The 26290-nt window shown below is 35.7% G+C and overlaps 3 long non-coding RNA genes across 4 annotated transcripts in view; 1 reads left to right on the top strand and 2 right to left on the bottom strand.

The window, feature by feature from the left end:
• Positions 1-2209, bottom strand: part of LOC139364323 (uncharacterized) — a 51403-nt gene extending 49194 nt beyond the window's left edge. The window contains exon 1 of the long non-coding RNA XR_011625975.1: positions 2147-2209. This is a non-coding gene — a long non-coding RNA (uncharacterized lncRNA). The remainder of the gene's footprint in view (positions 1-2146) is intronic.
• LOC139364324 (uncharacterized) overlaps positions 1-16400 on the top strand; it is a 50879-nt gene extending 34479 nt beyond the window's left edge. Inside the window, exon 4 of the long non-coding RNA XR_011625976.1 lies at positions 16194-16400. This is a non-coding gene — a long non-coding RNA (uncharacterized lncRNA). The remainder of the gene's footprint in view (positions 1-16193) is intronic.
• LOC105477896 (uncharacterized) overlaps positions 11997-26290 on the bottom strand; it is a 165018-nt gene continuing 150724 nt past the window's right edge. The window contains exons 5-6 of one of the 2 annotated variants that reach the window (XR_011625973.1): positions 17446-17509; positions 11997-12080 (exon numbers count right to left, since the gene is read on the bottom strand). This is a non-coding gene — a long non-coding RNA (uncharacterized lncRNA). Of the gene's footprint in view, positions 12081-17445; positions 17510-23984; positions 24307-26290 lie in introns of those variants that run through there. The other variant, XR_011625974.1, reaches the window with a different exon arrangement.

Here is a 26290-nt window from a genome sequence, read left to right on the forward strand (position 1 = left end):
GGAGCAGGGACATCACATGGCAAAAGCAGAAGCAAAAGAGAGAGAGATGGGAGAGGTGCCACACACTTTTAAAGGACAAGATCTCTCAAGAGCTCTCTCACTCTTGCCAGGACAGCACCAAGGGGATGGTACTAAACCATTCATGAGAAATTCCCCTCCGTGATCCAATTGCCTCTCACCAGGCTCCCAACTCCAACATTGGGGATTATCTTCCACCATGAAATTTGGGTGGGAACACAGATCCAAGTCATAGCACTTGATAATACAACCTAGGTTCTGAAGAGAAAGAAGAAGAGTTCCTGTAATATTTTTCGAATTCTCACATTTAATCTCAACAGTCATCAAGGTATAATAGAAAGAAGTCTGGACTAGAAATAATATTAGAATTCTGATCCCCACTTGGTTGTTAGTCCTGAGACTTTGTACACATTATTTAAACTGTTTAAGCCTCACTTTCCTCATTCATATCAAAGGAATAGGGTGGATAGGGGAGCATGATATCCATCCTACCTATTTCAGTGTCCTAAAGAATCAAATGAAATACTGGCTAAACACTTTTAAAATCCTTTAAGCATCATATGAATGGTAGTTGTTATTATTCTTATAATCAGAGAGATAAATAGACAGCATAATAATTAAATGTGTTTACTTAAAGGCCTTATCCACATTAGAAGTGCCCTCTAGGAGCCATAGCTTCTCACTTCCAGACCACCTTTTTCTCATTATTGTACTTTCACCATGAGGATTCATATGAGTAAGGTGAAAGCAGAAAAGCTGAATTAAGGATTGTGTATCTGAATATACTACAGAATTAAGGATGAATGATTGAAAAACCTACAAGTTCAGAGAGGAGGAAAGGTGAAGTGAGATAAAACTGTAAAAGTACTTCATAAGCTTCCCAGTCAAGTCTTCAAGGGCATTGGAACATGTAAGTGGTGATGTGTTAGTAACCTATGTTTTTTATACTTTTATTATGGGGAAAGGGAAGTTGGGGAATGAGAAGAGGGAGAATAATAAAAAAGAAAGTAAACTATAAAAATAGCAATGAATAGACTTTTAGCCTTTGCTTTGCCCATTTTGACTTTTGTTAAAAGAGGACACAGAGAACACAGGAAAAAGAGACTCAAGATGTGGGACTATTTTCATCAACATAGACCTGGATGTATGAAAGATTACCTTGACTTCTTTGTTTTTAGTGTGTTTATGTGTTTCTTCAAGAAAAAAAAAAACATATATATAAAAGTATATGGTTTTATCCCTAGAAAGACTGTTGCCTAATACTCAATTGGGTAAAAAGATAAAATAATACATGGTCAATCTGGAACAAAAAGGACTTACCAACCTATATTCTAGCACAATACTCCCCACTTTTCACTAGCCATCCCATTGTCATCTTCTTTTTTATCTATTATAAAATTCTCACCATTCCCATATCCAGAATTTAGTGTGTATTTAGGCACATTAACCTGGGGATATATCTAACTATGGATACAATGTATGTGCTCCAGTTTCCAAAAAGTAATTTTATGCTCAGAGAGACCAAGGTCAAAGTGGTTGAAAAGACATGTGGGGTTAATTCTTGCAATCATTAGAAATCAGTTCAAAATATTTCTTAAACAAATACCCAAATCATAATTGCCCTTAAGTTTGAATATGTACTGTGACATAGTCTATGCTCTTCTGACAGAAGGTTTTGTTTTGTTTTAACAAAACTACCGCATAATCTGTATTGAATTAGTTTGCTACTTGATGTATTCAAAAACATTAAAATTTGGCAATGACTCTTCTCTTGATGATGACTCTTGGCTATGACCATGGCTAGTTGAGGGAAGAAGAGTAGAGAATTAGGATTGTTTGCAGAACATGCCCATAATGAAGCAATTTCATCTTTTTTCTTACTGTATCAGTTATCTGTTGCCATCATAAGGCTATAAAACAACAGAAAGCCTCAATGACCTATAGCAGTAAACATTCATTTAGCTCACAAGTCCGCAAGTTGATGATTGAGGCTGAACTCAGTCACATAGTTTTTCTAGTCTCAGGTGAGAGCACCCGCGTATCTGGGGTTCTGCAGTCCTAGATTGGGGCCTCATACATCCGGACTGCCTGGGTATTGGCTAGAGTAAATCAGCTCTGCTTCACTCACCTCTCACCAGCAATCTATACTTGTATTCTCATGGCAAAAGCAGAGGAATGAAAGTTGGAAAAAAAAAAAAAAGAATAAATAAGTAAATGGTTTCAAGCAAAAAAGGAGAAGGCAGAACTGTCACTGCCTATTTCTCCCTATCCACACCAAACTATTTCAGCTGCCTAAATGTTTCTCATGTTTCTTGACTCAACATTTTTATCAATGATTTCCTCTTTCTTCACCACATCATTACTGATATCTTATTCTCCTGTATTCTTTACTCTGTATACTCTATAACTGATTCTCTATATCCTATAACTGATGTTTTCAAACCTCCTCATGCATTATACCTGCTAACTTCCCATTGACCAAACCAAATTTCATGGTTGAAGGTAGAATCCAGGGAGCAGAGAAATAAACCCCACCTTTTAATGAGAGTAACTACAAAGCCACATGGCAAAGAGATCCCTTTGTAAGGAGGGATGAAGAATTTGGGCTATCCCTGCAGTTTATGGTAGATATACCATCAACCATTCTTAGATAAAAAATTTCTCAGGGCTTTAGGGACATTTCTACATGCTTTCATTAGAATATCAATATCTATATCTGTATCTATATCTATCTATCTATCTATCTATCTATCTATCTATCTATCTACCTACCTACCTATCTATCTATCTATATGCAGTTCCCAGTCATCTTCCCTGGGCCACCTCCCCACCCACCCTGAAATCTATTTCAGCTGCCTATGTGTTTCTCAGGTTTCTTAACATTTTCATCACTGATTTCATCACCCTTTATCACGTTACCACCAATATATATTTCCTTCTGTTTTCTTTATTCTCTCTACTCTATAACTGATTCCATCATGTGCCAGGTCAAATGAGCCAGAAAAATAGGAAGGTCTCTTCCTGCTTACCCTCTCTTTACATTTTCCAATGGATCATGTCCCATGACTGCTACCTCTGTAATATTTGCTTATGTATTTTTCTTTTCCGTTTCCACTGTCACAATACTGATTCATGCTTTACCTTTTATAACTACTGAAATATTTTACTTCTCTTTCTATTCTAACCTGATCCAGAATAACCTTTCTAAAATGAACATTGTCATGGGATATCCTAGCTTACCATCTTCAATGGTGCCCCATTGCCTGTAGGACATAGAATGTGAGGACCTTCGTGATTTAGCTCCTTCTTACAGTACCCCTAAATTATGATAATACTAATCTGGAATAATTTAGTGTTGTTTCAATAAGCCTGGCTGATTCTACTTATTTGATTTGAGTGTCTCATATATATAATATATATATACACATATACATTATATATATATTACATACACACATAAACACACATACATGCAGAGACACACACACAACTGAGGTAGGGAAATCAATAAAAACATAGACTTTGGAATAGGGAGGATCCGAGTTTGAATCCTGGCTACATCACTAACTAGCTATTTAAATTTGGGCAAGTGAACTAAACTCTTTTAGTATAGTCCTTTGGTCTAAATGTTGGTTTACATATTTGTGTAAAAATGCACAACTGTAAAAATACACAAATACATCGGGTATGTATCCATCAAGTCTCAGTTCAAGGACCATCATCTATCTGAAACCCTTTCTAAATGACCTAGAGTACCTTTCTCACTCTGTATTTTATGCCTCCACTACATTCTGTGTAGACCTTTATCATAACAGCTGTAGTGCATTAACGCACTTATTGCTTTACATCTGTCTTTGGTTTTATAGACTATGGTTTTATAGACTATTCTTACCTTATTAAGATGACTTCTTATTCATCTTTCTAACCCCAGAATCTAGCATACAACAGATTTGGTGTCTGAATAAACTCAGAGACAGGTGGTAGGTACAGTTTCCAGGTGAAAAGGAAACATTACACATATACCCAGTATACATGTTATATATTCTCTTGATATTAAATAAAACAGACTGAAGAAAATAAACTAAGCTTGAATCTTCCTCTACTCTCTTAAACGATATCCCAGGCAATTTGCCACTTACTCCTTTTCAATCAGTGATTACTTCCTAGAGCTCCCTCCAGATGTGTAAAATGACTGGTAAGTCAGTCTTATAGAACCTGCCAGAGTCAGCTCTCCAGATGGTACTAAATGTGTCAATAATGAAAATATGCCAGTGTTAATGCTGTCCTTCATTTCCATATACCTGATGAGGCAAAAGAATGAGAGAATGTCAACTTTTACAATAGATGGGCCAAGTACTGGAACAAGAAGATTTTTGCCTTCAGGAGTACCAATAAATCATTAAAAATTTTATTCTACCTCAAGAGATAACTCCCCAACGATATTCTTAATAATGAGGACTTACACACAAGAGAAGCTAAGAAATTTAAAGACCCAATATACATATTAAATGTATATTAATTTCAATAACCTGCGTACATTCATTTAAGTGGTACACATGCAGACACCATTCAAGGCCTCCAGGTAAGAGTAGCCAGATTCTAACCAAAGCAGAAGAAGGAAGATCTTGTGGCATCAGAATTTCACCTCTTTAAGGGTTCTTTTTCCCTCCTACTATGAAATAATAAACATATATTCAGTTATCACTTTTTACAGTCATAATATACCACCTGAGAATGCCTAACAATGAATTGCATAGTGGAGAGCTGACCATAACCCTGAGTTTCTTCCATACCCATTGTCTTCTGCTGGCCAGAAGTTGCCAGTTGGCCAGCAGAGTAAATGGTGTCTTCACTTGAGTATTCTGAACTTAAAAGGTCATATTAAAATTGATAGTGACTATCCAAACCAATTAGAGAAGGATTAGATAGTGGAAGGATTTAAAAGATTTGCAGAAATAAATAAATAAGAGCCATGAGAAAGTGCACACCATGAATAAGAAGAAGCCAGGAGGTAAAAATAGAAAAGCAAAAAGTAGCCACAAGTAAAAGCAGAGAAACAAGTGGAACAATCGAGTGATTAGTAAAGGCAACAATGGGCATTTGCCTACAATGAGACAACTGAAAATTTCTGGGGAGACACAAAGAACTCCTTGAGGACCCGGGATTTGATTACTGAAGCAGCTTCTTGTACTTTCCCTCTTCTCCTGTAAACCTACAATGAACTCCCATGATAAGTGGAAATCTAAACATGTTTACTTCTTATTTGGAAGTAACTTAATAATGCAATGGGAAAGTGTAAAGAAAATGTATGTGTTTCTGCTGGGCAGCATTTACAAGTCAATTTTTCTTTAGAATCTAACCAGGATAACAGCTCGGAACTTTTAACCTTCAGAACCATATTAATCTGTTCCAACTCTTTCATCTTACTGCTAATATTTTGTTAAGTATAACTTTTCCCCCATCATGAGTCAATATTTTAAAACAGTACTTAGCGTAAGAGAAAAAATGTCACTTAATAAGATAATATCATCTCTCTCAGGTACGTTAAAGTTCCCTCTTAGTTCATTAATGTAAATCAAAATAAGTACATTAAGCTACTAGTCATAAAAAAGTTCAAACCAAAACACAAATGAAATAAGATGATTCTCTAACATACTTTTCCCAACCAGTATTTGATCTGTAACTCTCAAGACTTCAACTGATTAATATTTTCTGCCTTAAAAATGCCCATGATGGAAGCCAAAATGTTTTAAGAAGTTCTTCTTTCACTTCTCCTAGATTAACTCCTATACGGGGTTGAAAAGATATCCCTTGACCACTAGCTATGGACAGAACCACTTCTGCCATATATACAGTTGGTCAAAGTAGTCACAAAGCCTGCTCAGAGTCAAGGAATAGAGAAATAAACTCTATGTCTTGATGAGAGAGTGGCAATGTCACACTGCAGAAGAGTACATAGGATGGGAGATCTCTGGTCATCTTTGGATAATACAATCTGTCAGCCTCCAAAGTTAAAAGTGTGAGCACAGATATATTTTACAAAGTATCTTCTGCATTTTTTTCTATTTTTATAGTATTTTCACAATACTTGGCATGCAGCGGATATTTTTACACAAGTTTTATTTTTCAAGCAAGTTTTGAAATATTTCTAGTACTGCCACACAGTGTACAAAAAGTAGAGGTGCTATTTTTTTCGGGGGTGGGGGTTAGATACAGACAAGAAGATGCTACCTATAAAATGTGGTATAAATTTTCAACTGCAGTAAGGTTATTGTTTGCCTTATGTTTTCTTTGATGAAAGTGGCCAGGAAGACTTCCATCCTGAAAATTTCACCTTCTAAAAGCCCCATTTGTTGAGTACTATTTCCATGATTACATAACTAGATTTGATCTCTGGGTGTGGACTATGCATGTACTTAACCTGAGGTTGATTTGTCTCTCCTCTAAGGATGCATAAAAATTAGTTTTTAAAGGTTCCAATAAACTTTCATCAGCTAAGTTTGTATTAAAGGAAAAAAGCAAAAAACCAAAACAGCCTTCAGTATTCCAGATAAAGAACCTCCTTTTGATTGTTGCCAGGGAGACCTCATCTGAAGCCTCCCTCTGTGCTGGACATGCATTGGCTCATATTCATCACTATTGACAGTCTCATATGTGTCACTGTCCAGCAAAAATCCTATCTGTTGCTATTAATAAGTACCCTTTGCCACATTGATTAGGTGCTTATCTGAGCTTTATGGACAACAACCTCCCTGCTTGTCTCAGAAGTCTCATATTAGTCAGAATGGTACCCCTAACTCTTTACTCCCTATTTTCATGACTTTAGGTACACACAGCTTTGACCTTAGATATTTTCTTTGTACCTCTGTCTTAGCACTCAAATCGAGACATTCTCTTGAACCTTGTTACAGTGTTAACTCTCAGACAACCACACACTGCTTTGTGCATTTCATATCTGGCACTTTCTGGAAGTCGTTTGGGTGTGGCTACTCTGCCTAAACTATAGATGGTAGAAATCTCCAAGCTAAAGTGTGGGGCTTCTAAATAACATGCACACAATAAATTTTAAAAGGATGCACTCAAATATCCCATTTTTAACATGACTTAACTCCATTTCTTGATAACAATAACAATAATTAAGTGGAACTGGAAAACTATTAGATCTAGTCCAGTAAATCAGTGGTATGACACACAAAGTAGATATTAGGAGGGAAAGGAGAAGCTTGTTCCCAGCTTAGCTGTAAACCATGCTCAAAGATTCAGATGCTACTGTAACTCCCTAGAGAGCCAATGGGTTGACCTCACCAGGAATTTATTTCATTGACATGTCCACCTTGAAAGCAGTTTATCCAAAAGAATGAGGCATGCAAGCTCAATTTGAGAATGATACCAATTTAGAAAGAGGAGGCAGTTATCAATAGGTGCTTTATGTGAGTTTCATGGCCTCACATTTGTATTGTAGGAAAATTGACTTCCAGAGAAAATGAAAGCTGTTTTCACCAAAATCTCCATGAGATATTGCGACCATGAAGTCCAATATGAAGTGGCTACTCTGGTTGCTTGTATCTGGGACATATATATCCAAGCACACCACAAAGGTGGGAGAAAGGGCTTCTCTTCCCCTAAGCATAGAGCCGAACGGCCACATGGCGATTCCTCAGCTTCAACAATAACTTTAGTTTTGGTGCAGCAAAGCAGCTTCAGTTCAATAGAATATTGACATTACTCAGTTTCAGTGATTTTTATCCAGAGACTATGACAATATCAGCAGCCTTAGAGTTCCTTTGAAGGATTGTGTGGACATTGATTATTTTAGCAGCATACATTACTTGAGAAGTATGGACCAACAATGAGAGCAAAAAGGAAAATTTTAAAAGTTACACAGAGGTCCCAAAATAATTGGTGGAACTTTGAGAGGGGCTACAATTTCCACAGTAGAAATTAAAGAAGATACAGAAAACTATTGTTTGTCATTTTTGAGCTTAGTCTATATAGGTTTTTTCATATAAATTTAAAAAAAAAAAACAAGATATGAATTAAGATGTAGAATTGAGAAAAGCCCCAGCAGAACATGGGGATGAATGTTAAACATTGGCTTCTCTAACCCTACAACTTTGCAATCTATTCCCTGCCTACCTTTTCATCTTTCCTTATTTTGTTTATACACATGAAGGATATTGGATGATGGAGCCACTGACCTGTGCCTCTCCACAAAATAGATCCATTATATGCATATAAAAAAAGAGTACGCATAAAAACAAACACCATGCTTGAAATTAGAAGAAAACATTTCAGTAGTACATTCAGTTAAACTTGCTCTTCTTATTTAGGATGCTATTATAGCTTCTTTGCTAGAATGTTGATTTCTAGAATTGTTCGCTGCTAGCAACTCACCATAAAATTCAAGAAGTGTGTCATAAAAGATCTCATCAAATATAACAGTTAATCAGATTCTTTTAATTCTCTGCATACATTTTCTCAAAATAACACATAGTATCCTTAAGAAAATGAGTTCTAAAATATGATCAAAGCAAAAATAACCTGTTTCTGATGGAAGCCCAAAGTGTCTAGCAAATACCTTTCTAATTCATATAAACAGAGACAAATAGGTTAATTTTGTTTATTGTTTTATTTTTAACAGCTCTCAGCCAGGATCTCATTTACACTTTTTTTTTTTTTTTTTTTTTTTTTTTACTATAACTCTCTTTTAAAAGGGTATTTCCTCAAGACAAAGAAACTTCCTGGCATAATTGGCATGAGCATGTTATGTGAAATTGAATTATGTTAGCCAGCATTTCTCTAATTACCATTTTTTCATGGGCATCTATTATTCAACAATAATATTAGAAAAATAATTAATACCTTCAGGACAAGGACCTGAACTTTATGCAAATATAGATTAGAAAAGTCCAAATTATTTTTTAATGAGCTATATGTATTATGTCTCCCTATCTAGAGTTCATCTGGACCATGGCATTAAATAAGCTGAGTTAATTAAGCGTATTATAACTATTCCTGGCTTCTGCCATTATTAGTATGAATCTGCCAGCTCAGAGGCACTCAGCAAACATGAAAATACTTTTTCAACAGCCCTCTCCAAAACACCTTGAAATATTTCAATCCTGTCCATACTCTTGGGATAATTCTAGAAGCTCAAACCTATTGGACCCATTTTGAAATCCATTACTTTTCTATTTATATCAATATGAATTTCAGGAATAGAGGAGGCTTTCTTTGTAGATGTTGATTTATATTAATAAGAGCTACAGCCAAACAATTGCTCTCAAGCACATGCACACACGAAGGTAGGATATCTCTTGCTGCAGAGATACTGGCTCAGGCAGCAGATTAAATGAATAGATTTGCTTCATATTTGAGTGTGCTAAATTGAATACAAGTCATAATAGAAAATCTCAACATGCAAATGAAATCAGAAGAGCTTTTCTAATTTTCAGGAAGTGAATGACAGAATCGCCCTTTCAGTTTAAAAAAAAAAAAATCTTCAGACCACTCATTAATAGCTGATCACATGTTAGCACTAGCCAAACTAATTGAATTGAAACCTACTCAGAGGTTGTGTTAGTTAGAAGAGTGAACCCTGTTGGAGCAAGTCCTTCTAAAATCCACCCAAAATTTGAAAGAATTATTACTTATATAAGATAATCCTATGGATAGAGAGGAGCAGTGCCATGAATATCAAGAGAAAAGCAATAGACATTCATTTTCTATTAGGAACTCAGCAGGGAAAGGAAAAAAAGCAAAGTCAAGATGAATTTTCCATGGGGTGGGTTCAAATTCTATCATAAACCCTGAGGCCATATTTCAACAGCTGTGGCAAAATTTTTTATAGGACAATGATTTGACATTTGAAGAGTTATCTTTCCAGTCTCTTTCATGTAATTCTGTGATGAAACAACAAACTCAGGCGTCCTGGAGAAGACCGGGAATATCAAAAACCAATAGATTGTGGATTCAGACAAACCAGACTTTAAGTACAAGCATAGCCATACACTACATGAGCTACCTTGGAAAATCAGTTAACTTTTCTCAGCCTTAGTTCTTTCTACAGAAAGAGAATTCACTACACAAACAGAGCCATCAAAGGGCATGTACCCAGCAAATATTTTGAAACATAACAGGCATTTAGTAATTATTTGTTCACTCATCTCCCTTTCTTCAGATATTATCTTCACTCTATTTTTATGCTATTGGCTACTGTTCAAAAACTTGAGTCGCTTTGTGTGATTTTGCCTTCAGTCTTGTATATTCTACTTTTATCTCAAGGTGTTCATCAGTTTGACCCATATAATATATCTTTTGAAATACCTCAAGACCTTCTGTCCCCATAACCTCACTCCATTCTTCCTCTAGGGTTGAAGGAAGAACAGAACAATAGTCAAATGGAATTAATAAGAATAGGCTATTGTACCAGAAGATGGAATTTCTGTTGGGAAGAATAAATGAATCATAATGACAGCTAGACCCAGGCAAACACATTCCTGTCTCTCGTGAAATACTCCTCCCCTTAGAATTCCTTGTGGCTAATAGGTTTCTTTTCTTCTTGGAAGAGAAACACCCACAACTCTGGAGGAAGAGTTCAGGAAAAAGGAACTAAGAGACAGGATAGTGAGGCCCACACATTATTTAGGGCAAGGTAGCCCTCATGACACATATGAAGTACAGGTTTGTTCTCTGGAGGGATGGACACATAAGCATTTCAGAGCCAAATCAGTAATTATTCTTTTTCCTTTTGTGAAATGATATCTGTGTACATGGGACTCAAGTTGAGATGGTCAAGGGGGGCTGCAACTGCTGTATGAGACAAGTAGAAATCTCAAAGATTTGATCCTGTCCGCATGCTATCACTACCCTTCTAATAGTTAAATGAATGTAGCCTGGTTTTCTTGAGTTTCATACAAAACAGTTTACAATATTATAAAATATGATTTTATAACTTTACTATAAAGATTTAGTACCTCATAAAGAAATTTTGAACTTCTTTTCCAAAAATGAATATAAAATATTTGTTCATATCATATACAAGAACTCTCTTAGGTTACATATTCAGATAACTATTTATAGACACTAATTTTTGATGGATCACTATGGTCAGCTACATAATAACACCTCAAAATATTTACATCCTAATCTCTGGAATGTTTGGATGTTTTCTTACATGGCTAAAGGAATGTTGCAGATGTGATTTAATTAAGGATCTCGAGGAGGGGCAATTACTTACCTTATATCATGGACCATAATGTAACCCTCAGTGACCTTATACGGAGGAGACAGAGGGAGTTTATTACAGGAGATGATGTGAGGGTGCTGCTGACTTTGCAGATGAAAGAAGGGGACCTGGGTTGAGGCATGCATCTCTAGAAATGGAAAAGGTAAAGGATCACATTTTCCCAGAGAACCTCCCTAAGGAAAGTGGCCTTGCCAATACCTTCATTTTGTCCCAAAGAAACCCACTTTGAGATTCTGGTCTCCAAATCTATAAAAGAATACATTTCTGTTTCAAGTGACTAAATCTGTGGTAATTTGTTACAGCAACCATGGGAAGCCAATAAAGTCAGAAATGTTCTAACCAAATAGCAACTGAGGATTAAATAATTTATAATTTGAGTATGTGAACAGAAACTAAAGCTTTTCCCAAAACCTCCAAACTTGATTAGGTACTTTCACAGCATAGCATAATCCTCTCTCACTGCATCTCTCACATACACTGAAACTTAATTATTTAGTCATCTCTCTTTTCCAAAAACCAGAAAGTCCATGAGAGCCTGGTTTCATATCTGCCTTACTCATCTCTGTATCCCTAAAGTCGAGCATAGAAGCTGACACATAGCAGAATCAATAAACATTTGTTGAAACAATAAATATGTGAATGAGAAAATGAATGAATAAATAAATTGTTTAAGAATGGTGCCAAGCAAGCAGAAGCAAAGCAAGGCAACACAGGCAAAAGAGCATTACCTCACACATGTAAACTGTTGTCAGTATAGGAAAGAAAGCCAATGGATTCAGGGGATTTTTTTCATGCTCTTCTTGATCATCTTTTGCTAAGTTTCAAGAAACAAAGCACAAAAAGGCAGCCAAATGAAATCAAAGTTTTGTATTATCTATAAACTTTTAAAGAGACCTTAAATTATCATAAAATGTAAGCATTTATAGATGATCGTAGGATCAAACATTTAAATATTTGAAAGATTTCTAATTCATTTTACAAATTGTATTTTAAATGTATTTCATTGTACTATATAATGGAAATACTATTATTATACTGTTGTATTGTGTTATTATATGGTCTAAACAATGATTCTTAGTAACAAATTACAAATACAGTACTTTTACCATTTTACACAAGCCAATAATCAATAGTCAAATTCAACAGGGAAGTTGTATCTTTAAACTCCAAATGTTTTACGTACCCCAAATGGTTGTGTTTCCTGTCTCTACACAGGAAAGACAAAGAACATTCACTAAAGTTTAATTCTCCTTGACAATCAGCACTTCTCTAAAACACACTCAAAGACATAGAAATGGGAGGTTCTACTTTGACAGCACCTAAACCACCTGTGGTGTGGGTTATTTGTCCAGTGACTTGCTCCTCGCAATTACTAATATTGCTCAGTAAGGTGGCTAAGTTTTTCCCGCTTTCTAATATATGTAAAAACCTTGTTTGTAAAAGTTTTTACTATCAATAAATGCATTTCAATCATAGCCAGTCTATGTATCCCAAGCTAAACGCTTTCTTCAAACAGAAGTGCATATCCTGGAATCTTTTGCACCTGTTAATTTGAAAGCAAAATTTGGATCCGAAACCTTTTTTTATTTTTATCTAAGCACTTCTTTACAGCTGTTCAAACTAGCATGATAATATGAAAATCACATATCATTTATTCAGAAGGGAAATTAACTTTTATAATAACATACATTTCAGAAATTTCCCATGTAGATAAACATTGTGTTTTTTTCCCCCAAATTTAAATTTTCTTTACAAAGATTTGTTCTGTGTCATCGAATTCTTGTTTCTCTAGTTTGAGAGCTATATATGAATATGCAAATAAACTAGAGCAGTAGTAATTCATTGAAAAGCAATACTAATACTAATATTAATGCCATTCATATCTTACAAAGAACTTCTCAGAGTTAATATATAATGTATAGTATTATATGCAAGTAATTCTCATTTGCATATAATATAGAAAAGTATGCCTGCCTTAGTATAACTAAAGCTGAATTTGAAAATATTTCCAGCACAAAATCCATTTTTAAGTATTGGTGATCATTAAAAAGTCAGGAAACAATAGATGCTGGAGAGGATGTGGAGAAATAGGAATGCTTTTACACTGTTGGTGGGAGTGTAAGCTAGTTCAACCATTGTGGAAGATAGTGTGGCGATTCTTCAAGGATCTTGAACCAGAAATACCATTTGACCCAGTAATTCCATTACTGGGTATATACCCAAAGGATTATAAGTCATTCTGTTATAAAGATACAACCACACATATGTTTATTGCAGCACTGTTCACAATGGCAAAGATGATGAAGCAACCCAAATGCCCATCAGTGTAGACTGGATAAACAAAATGTGGCACATATATACCATGGAATACTATGCAGCCATAAAAAAGGATAAGTTCATGTCCTTTGCAGGGATATGGATGAAGCTGGAAGCCATCATTCTCAGCAAACTAACACAGGAACAGAAAACCAAACACCCATGTTCTCACTCATAAGTGGGAGTTGAACAATGAGAACACATGGACACAGGGAGGGGAACATCACACATCGGGGCCTATCGGGGGGTGTGGGATTATTGGAGGAATAGCATTAGGAGAAATACCTAATGTAGATGATGGGTTGATGGGTGCAACAAACCACCACAACACATGTATACGTATGTAACAAACCTGCACGTTCTGCACATGTATCTCAGAACTTAAAGTATAATAAAAAATAAATAAATAAAATAGAATAAAATAAAATAAATAAAGATTGTTAGCTATTAACAAATGACTCTCTAAAGAACAACACACATTTTGATTAGGAGCAAGGAAATGTGGCAAAGATTGTAAAAATTCCCGTCAGATTTTAACATTAATACATTAGTCAGGCTAAGAGTTATATCAGTAAAGGATGAGTGATGAGAAAGCTTCAAGTATACCAACAGATTCTGGGCTAAAGTACAGAACTGTCACGAACAAGATCTGACAATGAAAAGCAAAGAAAAAAAAATCACAGAATGGTACCCTCGACTTGACTCGCCATCTGCTAGAATATTTGTATTAAGATCTTGATTTCTGGATTTGAAAGATCACCCAGGCTGGGCATGGTGGCTCACACCTGTAATCCCAGAACACTGAGAGGTCAAGGTGAGGAGGTCACTTGAGCTCAGGAGTTCGAGACTAGCTTGGGCAATAGGGCAAAACCCCATCTCTACAAAAAATACAAAAATTACCCGGACGTGGTGGTGTGTGTCTGTAGTCCCAGCTACTTGGGAGGCTGAGGCAGGAGAATTGCTGGAGCCCAGGAAGTCGAAGTTACAGTGAGCCATGTTCGTGCCACCGCACTCCAGCCTGGGCAACAGAGTGAGATCTCCAGCTCTAAGAAAAAAAAAAAAAATCCTCAATTTTCTTCTCACTCTAATACATCATGGTAATAATGACCTGAATTATATTTCTGTTAAGGCCATCTTTTAACAGGAAGATAGATGAGAAAAGAATTCACATTAACACAGCAGTACTTATAAAATTTAAAAAGTGATTATGAACAACCTTCTTATTTGCTTTAGAGATAAAAGAAGAAATACAATTCAATTTGGAGTTGATAAGAAATTGTAAAAAAGCAATCACTTGTTTTGAACATGGACTCTGTAAACTAACGTATTTGAGCTGCTGAATACTTCACATGCCAGATTTTAGTGGTCTTTAGTCTCAGGTTGGCACCTCTAATGTTTACACAAACTGTTTGGAAAGGAAATTTGCAAAACAAAGAAAGATCAAAGTACATTTAAATATGTGGATGAGGCTGAAGTATCTATCAGTGGAAAAGATCTCCAAGATGGAAACTGTGATCTTTAAAAGACAGTTTCTGTTTGTCAGCAGAACCCAAACAAAACATCATTTTGTTCCAAAAGATGAAACCAAGCCATTTTTACAACTAGACTTGGACTATGGGCTTCCTAATTAATTTATGACTTCTAGCTCTGTATGGTAACGTTTCTAATCCATTTCTTGAAAAAGAATAACACCCCACAATGAAAAGTTGAATTTATTAAGAGGCCAACATTAGGAATGGGCGGAGACTTAGAATTCATGTAATAAAACTGTCTCATGTTACAGGCATGGAAACAAAGGCGTAGGGAGGTAAAGTGACTTGCCAAAAAGATGACACAACCTTTCCTCTAAAAGGAGGAAAAAGACTCCTCATCTCCATACCCACTGTCAAGTCCTCTTTCCCCCAATATTAAAGCACAACAAAGAGCAACTGAATGTGAGTGAATGATTTACCGTACATCCTGCTTGCGTTTTGGCAGCATTTCACTACTTTTTGAAGCCATAGTGTTCTGAGTTACTAAAGATTGACACTACTATTTCAGTGAAGTTTATTGTTCACATGAAACCATTACAAAGTAGAATAAGAGACAGAACAAATTTGATTTTGAAGTTGACTTTTTGTGCTTAGAGCATGTGATGAGGGAAAATGTTCTGACAGTTCAAGCTTACTCAAGCTTAATGACAGATCTAAATTGGAGCTTGGAGATAAAAGAAATTCTTTAGTGATGCCTCAGTTGTCATTGATTGCTATGAGCAATTTTAAAGCTATTCAAGATGAGAATTGCCAGCTTGGTTCTGAAAGGGGAGAAAGTAGTACATAAGATTAGAGGCTGGTACAAATGCTATCTTGGTTTAAAAAGAGAGAGGACAGTTTAGTATCACACGCATAGGTGACAATCGTGACTACACATAGACATTTACCAGCAGGAAATGACTCAATGAATGTTTAGGGTAGTGTAAGCACCAGCTGTGCTGAGGAAGATGAAAATGAAAAGCAGCTTCCCTTATAAGGATCACCAGCAGCAACATGGCTGGGGAGGGAGGGGGAAGAAAGTGGTTGCTAAAGCTGAGAGCTAATAAAAAATAATCATAAACTATCTTCATAAATTACAGGATATGGTCCTTCTGCTTGCTGAAAATCATGGAATTAAAAAGATGTAGAGTCCATTCTGAGACATTCAATTTCATCAAATGGAAAGTGAAAGCATCTCCAATTCTATATATACACACCGAAGCCTTCATGCCCCATTTACATTATTCGTATCGAATCCCGTAATAAGTTTCTGCCTATTGGGTCCGAATAAATGGTGGTTATCAAAATGTTCTATTTTTAACTGATCTTTTAAGTTGCTTTCTCTTTAGTATTTTTCCTGATAAAATATCCTAATTCCTTACGACTGTTAATTAATTGATGTGCTTTCCCGTAAATAATAGTATCATTCATTTAAAGGTAGGAGCCAGAAACAGAAAAATTCAGCAATCTTTAAGGGCTTTTTTTTTTTTTTTTTTGACAAAAAAAGTTCTATCTACAAGTCAGACAGACAGAGGGTCCCGGGAAAAAATATGGCCCCAGTAGAGATTTTCCACTGGAGTACACAGCTCTCACCTGTTTGTTATCCCCTAAATATACTGTGCATATTCACACTCAGTGCCTTTTTAAAAAATGAAGCTGTTCTTCTATATAAAAATGGTTTTTCCAAGATTATTCACCTAGCGTATATAACTCATTCTCTACTTCTTACCTCCAACATCACTTTAGTGACCGAAAATCACATGTCAGAGAGAAATAAATATTCTGCCTTTGTATTTCCACAGCACACACCTCCAACATAGCAATAGCACATACAATCCGTTTATTCCTTCACTATAAGAACTGCCCTATAGAATATTATTTGTCTCTGTATCTGTCACAGGAGTTAATATATTGACTTTTACAGAGCAAGTACTACAGAATATTTGTTCAATAAATGAATAAAAGTGGACTTTATCAATAGGATTGTTTATTTCTTTGTTTTCAATGGGAATTACAATAAAATATAAAATCCAGCTACAGACAACCTTGCTGGTGAATTTTTCTTTCACATATATCACAGAAATGTATATTTTACCCTAATATATCCTATACAAATATTTCATTATGTCTATTTTCCATCTAAGTATTTATTGTTAACAAAGAAATTGCATAGGAATTTATGAGTGTGTTTGTATTATAAGATAAATAACATTTCTCTTTTTGTTTTGCAGCAATATAGAAGAACTCACTAAAAATAGTATTTTCTGTTGACCTAGACTAGGATTGATAAACATAGAAATGGAAAAATGATTTTATGGAAATGACAGAATCCACCTCCTTTCAGAATCATACCTGCGTTAGGGAAGACGGGAAGTGAATCACAGGAATTCCTGTGTCGTCTCGCTGACATCTTCACCTGCAATATCATAGCTTTCAGTTACTGTGGTGAGATTCAGCCACATTATCTGTACTACACCATACTGTCTGCCAAAGTATTTCCTTACACAATTCTTTTATAGGAAATAAAAACTACTCTAATCTATTTATTTTTGTCATATGGGTGGACCTGGGCAGAAAAATCCAGATAGTTTTGGTAAAGTGAGCTGGAAAAACCCAATGTAAATTTCCTAATAAACAAAAGCAAATATTTTACAGTGTAAATTATGCCACATCAGGGAAATCTCATCGTCCACAAATGTTGCAAATTACTAATAAGATATCCAATCCCAGCAGTCTGGGTATATCCAGTTGTTATATGTTTGTTTTTCACTAGAAATGATCCTACCAGCAAAATGCTGTTGTTTTCTAAATTCTTGTTCATTTTGGCAATGTGCTCTAATAAGAGAAGGGAAAAAAATTCATTGAAATAACCTCCCATGAGGGTGCTTGTTATCTCTGAAGGTATATATAATGTCATTGTCTTTATAAGAGCAGAAATAGTTCTGACCTTCTCAAGAATGTATACAATCGCCGGGAGTGGTCGCTCACGCCTGTAATCCCAGCACTTTGGGAGGCCAAGGCGGGTGGATCATGAGGTCAGGGGTTTAAGACCTGCCTGGCCAACATGGTGGAACTCAGTCTCTATGAAAAATACAAAAACTTAGCCAGGTGTGGTGGCTCAGGCCTATAGTCCCGGCTACTCAGGAGGCTGAGGCAGGAGAGTTGTTTGAACGCGGGAGGTGGAGGTTGCAATGAGCTGAGATCTCACCCCTGCACAGAGACAGAGCGAGACTCCATCTCAAAAAAGAAAAAAAAAAAAAAAAGAATGTATACCATCAATCTAAAAATGGGATAGTTACACTTACTTAACATGCCTTATTTTTATCCAAATAAATGTGAAAAGAATCTAACATAATATTTGAAATTCTACCATAGGACATTATATTAGAAAAAAGTAATAGTAGTCTTTTTATAATGTTTGTTCACATCACAAAATTACTGAGAAGGAAAGCATTTCTAAAGTTACATTAGAACATTGTAATTCATGTTTGTGTTGGAATGATGGTTACCAGAATCTGGGAAGGGTAGTGGAGGAGTGGAAGCGGGGATGGTCATGGGGTACAAAAATATAGTTGGATAGAAAGAAAAAGACTTAGTATTTGTTAGCGCATCAGGGTGACTACGGCCAGCAATAATTTATTGTACATTTTAAAATAACTATAAGACCATAATTAAATTGTAACACAAAGAAAGGGTAAGTGCTTAAGGTGATGGATACCCCCTTTATTCTGACGTGATTATTGCACATTGTATGCTTGTATCAAAATATCTCATGTGGCCAGGTGCAGTGGCTCACGCCTGTAATCCCAGCACTTCGGGAGGCGAAGGCAGGTGGATCACAAGGTCAGGAGTTCGAGACCAGTCAGGCCAACATGGTGAAACCCTGTTTCTACTAAAAATACAAAAATTAGCCTGGCATGGTGGCGGATGCATGTAATCCCGGCTACTTGGGAGGCTGACGCAGAGAATTGCTTGAACCTGGGAGGCAGAGTTTGCAGTAAGCAGAAATCACACCACTGCACTCCAGCCTGGGCAACAGAGTAAGACTCCATCCAAAAAAAAAAAAAAAAATCTCATGTACCCCACAAATATATACACCTACTATGTACTCATAAAAGTTAAAAATTATAAAAATTATTAAAAATAAAAAACAAATTCTTCTCTTTTCTAATAGTCCTCTAAAATTATTTCAAGAATGATATTGATGCTGTAACAAAATTATGCAAAAATTGATAAAGTAAAACTGCAATTTGGGTCTTGTAATAATAAATTTGCCTGTGGTTTTTCTTATATAATGTAGTGGAATCTTCTAGTACCCAAGCCACTGCAGAAGAGCAAGTTACCTAGCTTTTGAGAAAAACAAAACAATTATTCTTACAAACCACAGGAAACTTAGTAAATTAAAAGAGAAATTATGAATAGTATTGAGAAGCATGAAAGAGACAATGCAATCTATTAATTTATGTTCAGAAAAAAACATCAGCTCTATACATAACTAATTATTGATAATAATAATAATTTTTCAAAATTTTCCTTTTCTGATACATTTCTGGCCACTACTTAACATTCCAGTTTGTGCCCTTGCCTACCTTACCATACAACAGACTCTTAATTTTGTATTGATTTAATGAATTATTGATTTAGTCTGTTTTTCTTCCATTAGTCTGAATATTTTGGAACTGATGCTGTATTTTCACTTACCCTGAAATTAACTAATAAAAAAGTCTGAATTATAACATTTTAATGCATCAAAATTGTTCTTTTAACAAATGTTCTTTTAACTTTGAAGAAATAGCAATTATATTCTCAAAGTCTTTGTTTCACTAACGCTGAGGAAATGAGGCTTTATTTTTAACAGGAAAACACTGTTGATTTATGGGGGCACATTTTTGGTTATTTTTATTTTTATTTTTATTTTTTGCCCTTGTTAATTAAAAAACAGGAAAAAGGATGGGCACGGTGGCTCACGGTGGGAGGTCGAGGCAGGCAGATCATCTGAAGTCAGGAGTTCGAGACCAGCCTAGCCAACATGGTGAAATCCCATCTCTACTAAAAAAAATTAAAAAATTAGCCAGGAGTGGCAGTTCACACCTGTAATCCCAGCCACTCAGGAGGCTGAGGCAGGAGAATGGTTTGAACTAGGGAGGTGGAGGTTGCAAGTGAGTCTAGATCGCGCCACTGCACTCCAGCCTGGGCAACAGAGTGAGATTCCTTCTCAAAAAAAAAAAGGAAACATATATATTGAAGTAGTGTATTTGCTCTTACAATAGGTATATTTCTTGTTTTTTAAAATCCGATTCATCATTCAGGCAAATTATTATGTAATCTTATGTTTCCCTCTAAATTATATTAATACATGCATTCTCATGTGTAAAAAAAAAAAAAAAAAAAGAAAAAAGAAAATCTGATTATTATACTTTCAAAGGCCAGGCCTATATGCCCCTCAACCTTTTCAACAATAATGTTTGTTTGTTTAATCTAAAACAATGAAACAGCTAAGGTTTGAAAACAGAGAAAGCCTCTATCAAACCTAGAAAGACTGGATTAATAACTGTAATTATATGATAATCTAATATGAAATTGAATTTTTAATTTTGATAACTTTTAATCTTTAGTTCACATAACAAGTAGTACTCAAGATTCAAGGATATATGAAGGTATGGTTGAAGAGATTGTTCTAGGTGGAAGAAGGCACTGTAAATAACAATTACCAAGATGCTGTTGTGAATGCCTTTTTACTGTTCATTATAGCAAACTGCTATAGAATTTTCACTATATTCTGGGGAGCATCACGAAAGAGATTCTGGCGTCTGTGATCTTTTGCTGGGTCAGTAGTGATCCATCAAATATGTACCCCTAGGGAGATACATATTCCTTGATGTGAAAGTTAGAAAATACTTCAACTCTATTACTTTCTGTATTTTTTTACATTTTAAAAATGGAGCTCGACTTTTCTTCCTAGCACACTATAGGACATGCCTGAAACTAATGGACTTCAGACTCATCTAGACGAAATAATGCAGTCATCTATTTTAATCTGTAGTGTTTGTGGGGTCATGTCCTTCTTCACATTCCTAATATTTTTATTTATAATATCTCTTTTTTCCCCTTTGATCAGTTTTTCAAATGTTTACCTATTTTATTAGTATTTTTGGCAGATGTGTTTTAATTGTATTAATAATTTTCTTTGTTTGCTTCTTTGTATATTTTTACTTATTTTCTCAATGTCTAACATTATATTTACTCTTCATTTCTTTTACATTATTTGGATTTATTCTGTGTTTCTTTCCATTAATTTTGTGGTTGAATGCCCAGCTCATTTATCTCAGTCCCTCTGGTGTAATGACATCACATCAGGAAACTTTTAAGCCAATATCTTTCTCTCTATGTAACATTTGGTTATATGTTGTAAATATTGAGGTGTGGTAAATTCAATTCCAAATATTCAGCAATTTTTTTATTATTATCTTTTTTATTCATCTTTTCTTTTTAAAAATAATTTTAATATTTATTGTAGATTCAGAGGTTACATATGCGGGCTTGTTACCTCGGTATTTGCGTGATGCTGAGGTTTGGGGTATGATCGATCCTGTCACCCAGGTAGTGAGCACAGCACTTAATATTTAGTTTTTCAACCATGCCCTCTTCCTTCTCTTCCCACTCTGGTAGTCTCCAGTATTGTTGGCTTCTGCATATTCATGATCACTCAATTTTTAGCTCCTACATATAAGTAAAAACATGCAGTATTTGGTTTCCTACTCCTACATTAATTTATTTAGGATAATGGCCTCCACCTATATCCATAGTTTTTCAGATGTATAGTTTGTGAATATTTTCTCCCATTCTGTATGTTGTTCATTTACTCTGTTGATAGTTTCTTTTGTTGTGCAGTAACTCTTTAGTTTAATTAGATTCCCGTTCATCAATTTTTGTTTTTGTTGCAATTGCTTTTGAGGACTTAGTCATGATTTTTTTCCTAAGGCCCACATCCAGAGGTGTTTCCCAGGTTTTTCTCTAGGATTCTTATAGTTTGAGGTCTTATATTTAAATCTTTAATTCATCTTGAGTTAGTTTTTGTACATAGTGAAAAATAGGTGTCCAGTTTTATTCTTCTCCATATGGCCAGCCAGTTATCCCAGTACCTTTTACTGAATAGGGAGTCCTTTCCCCATTTGACTTTGTCAAAGATCAGATGACTGTAGGTAGGCAGCTTTATATTGGGGGTTCTCTATTGTTTTCCATTGTCTATGTGTCTGTTTTTGTACCAGTATGTACCAGTATGCTCTTTTGGTTGTGGTAGCCTTTTCATATAGCTTGAAGTCAGGTAGATGATAATCTAGCAATTATCCCATCCCGCACTTACACTTCAACACATGCAAGTTGCTGACAGATATATGTTTCTGGTCCCACACTTCCTTACTCATTTTCTTGTCCAAGCTAGTTATGTATTTTCCACATTTCTGAAGATAGGTCTCTTGAATTGTGCTTTGTCTTAGCTATGTCTACATATTTCTTGGACACAGAAAACATTTGAAATTCTGGCTTCCTCGGACATGCCCCTCTGGGTTATACCAAGTGTCCATCTCTATTAACTCCTCATCAAAGGAAAAATGAGAAGACCACATCTATTATGGCAATTTGTTGGTGTATAGCAGAGGAACAAGGCAAAGACCGTGTTGGTGCACATGCGCACACACATACACACACACACACACACACACACACACACACCCCTCAATATATAAGTAAGTCTCTCCTCACTAAGTCTCCTTACTGTATCTACTCCCACTCTGCTTTTCTCAGAGCAATGGAAGTCTTATTTAATCTGGAAAGAAAGTAGGCAGGAAGGAAACTTTTTCTGACTTATTTTGTATTTTTTTTTTTTTTAATGTATTGTTTCTGAGGCTGGGCGTGGTGGCTTAAACCCATAATCCCAACACTTTGGCAGGGCTAGGCAGGTGGATCCCTTGAGCCCAGAAGTTCGAGACCAGCCTGGGCAAAATGGTGAAACCCCATCTCTACTAAAAATACAAAAAATTAGCTGGGTGTGGTGGTGTGTAACTATAGTCCCAGCTACTCAGGAGGCCGAAGTGGGAGGATCACCTGAGCCCAGGAAGTGGAGCTGGAGGTTGCAGTGAGCGGTGATTGCACCACTGCACTCCCACGTGGGCAACAGTGAGACCCTGTCTTCCCCAAATATATATATTTCATGGGGTGAACTTTATGCCCAGCATTCTTCAGGGCTTAAGCTTTTGAAGGTAAGTACCATTTTCTTTTTTTCTTTTTTTTTTTTTTTTTGTTTTTGAGACAGAGTTTCACCCTTGTTGCCCAGGCTGGAGTGCAATGGCGCAATCTCGGCTCACCGCAACCTCCACCTCACAGGTTCAAGCGATTCTCCTGCCTAAACCTCCCAAGTAGCTGGGATTACAGGCATGCGCCAGAATGCCCGGCTAATTTTGTATTTTTACTAGAGACAGGGTGTCTCCATGTTGGTTGAGCTTGTCTCAAACTCCCTACCTCAGGTGATCCGCCTACCTCGGCCTCCCAAAGTGCTGGGATTACAGGCGTGAGCCACCGCACCCGGCCATTTTCTTTTTTCTTAAAAGAGGCTTCAGGTGTACAAAACCTGTGAAGACTCCTTGAGGAAGTAATTGCCTCATCAACCTCAAGGTATGAGAGGGAGCGTAATTCTGAGTAATAGAAAATCCTAGAAGTAACATAGAAGCTAATATATCACAAAATATGATTCTGACACATATGGTAAGAGACCAGCACTAATGCTTTTTATTTGTGTTAAAGAAAAATTGTAAGAATTAAGACATACTTTATCCCAATTCTAATCTTCATTTCAGGATATCTCTGACCAGTGAATTATTTTCAGAACTAGACAAGCTTTAAGGAGGTTATATACTGTTATGTAAAGGGCCTTCAAAGCTCTGAAGGTTGTAAATATTTTTTTTAATTCAATAAGAATAAAAATAAAGTTTTATTTCCAAACACAAAATTTTGTTTTTACAAGGGAAACATACAAGGTCCATACGTTAGAATACTAAAGTATTTCCAGACAACCAAGTAGAAAATAAAAACAATCACTTCTTTGTGGCTCTTCTTTGATAAGAATTTTTCCAGGATTTTAAGTAGAAATCAATCAAGTTTGGCAATATTAGGCCTCCACATCCACAAGACTGACATAATCAATGTTACCCTAAAACTCTGTAAAATACAATCCATTTTCAGCACATTAGCATATTTTCTGGAAGCAATATGAGGTTGAGAAAGAGACAATATTTTTAGTAAACAGTGGCAATCAAACATTAAGAATAACTGCAAAACAAAGGGAAAAAATATCTACCTCTAGGGTGAAATAAAAACTTTAACATAAGTTGTTTTTTCCTTCTGTGTAGGAAAAAAAGACTATAAGTAATTTTTAAATTTTGCATTAAATGTATTAGAACCTAGTTTTAAAACTGGGAATGTTTAAAAATATGTACCACAAAGAAACAACATTAATTTAAAAATCAAAAATTCACAACCATTTAAAAGTACCTTGTATTTCGAGGCTCTTAAAACTGTTTGATTTTAAATTTTGTTATAAAATATAAGCTCTATGAGGACATACACCTTCTCTAAGTTTTTCCCCACTGAATTTTCACGGCTAAGAACATTAAATAAAATATGAAAATCACTGCATAAATCCCCATAGAATGAATTAAAATGTGTGATTTTAATGACCACATATTTGTGACACAATGAAGGTATTTTGTCCTTAGTATTTCATAAGGGAGATGCTAAGTGATATTTTTCAAATAGCACACGGTTATTTAGTATCAGACAAAAATGTTATTAAGTTTTACATCAGTGTAATGTTCTTTCCCAATAGCAGAACAAGATTTATGAGGCTACTAAAGGGTTACATATGTACATCATTGAATAAATCAAAACTGCTATTTTAATTCCATACAGAACGTGAAGTTTTGTCAGATTCAGAGAAAAAGCTTTGGTTTGTTTTCCTTTAAATCTGTATCTATTGAAGTATAACTAACATTTGTTCCTGAGCAGTTTGTCCATCAATTTATTCATCCATCCATTCGTTCATCCTTTTTATCTTAATGATATCACTCAGCGCTAAAATAAAGGAACCATACAAATAAAGCTGATGGAGTCTGAACTATCACAATAAGTAACCCAACTTACTTTGTGCTTAAAGAGTACTATGACTTTGTTATGCCTTTGAGCTTTTTACAGCAAGAAATTATTTTGTCACATTCGCTTTGTTGTAGGGAGGGCCAATAAAATCTCAACAATCTGATGATCCCCTAAACTTTCACCGTTCTCCATCATGTTTCAAGCAACTCCCTTTTACTTCACCAGGAGAGTTTGATTAGGTCATTCCCTCCATTTACACTGCAGGGTTTCATTCATTCCTGGGATAAGAGGAGAATGAACACTTTAAGAAGAATCTAGCCAAGCCATATGGGTTTCTCTGTGAGCTCAGGATTGTGAAAGAAATTAAAGGCATATTGAATGAGAAAAAGTTAAAGGAAACTGGAGGTATTTAGCAGTGAGAAAACTCTAAGACCAGGCAAGGTCATGGTCTTCAAACATTTGAAAGGTTGTAAGGTTCCAAAAAGGAATATTTGTACCAGGGATAGAAGTAGTACTGGTGGCAGGAAGGTTAAGAGTACAGATTGCAGTTCAATATAAGGAAGTAAGAGCTATTCAAATAGAGATTTGGTTATGCAATTCAGCCCATGTGGAAATCTTCACTATTTATTTGTCACTGGACTTATCCAAGTGTAGGTTAGAAAACCTCTTGATGGGGTTGATGTAAGCCAATTCAATCATTACATTAAGGTTTAGCTTTCATGACCTTTAAAGTCCATTCCAACGCTGAGATTCACCGAGGCTCAGAAACCCACTCCACTGGGAGTGCTGCCTGCCAAATTAGTCTTTGCATGAAAGGCACAAAATGATGTCAATTGTTGCAGCTGCAGTGAGTCAGCTGGAAACTGCCTGACAAAGGCAAAGTTCAACCTAGTTACTAAACCCCAACTAATTTTAAATGATTTTAGCTTCTTAGATGGTTCCAGAATTACACACTCAATTAATGCTGTTGATTTCAGCCAAGTCTCCACAAAAATAAGTGAAAGCAAGGCAATTATTTGGATAAGTCAAAGCAAAGAAACTAAATCTTTCT

Source organism: Macaca nemestrina, chromosome 7 (genome assembly GCF_043159975.1).
Source record: "Macaca nemestrina isolate mMacNem1 chromosome 7, mMacNem.hap1, whole genome shotgun sequence".
NCBI lineage: Eukaryota > Metazoa > Chordata > Mammalia > Primates > Cercopithecidae > Macaca > Macaca nemestrina.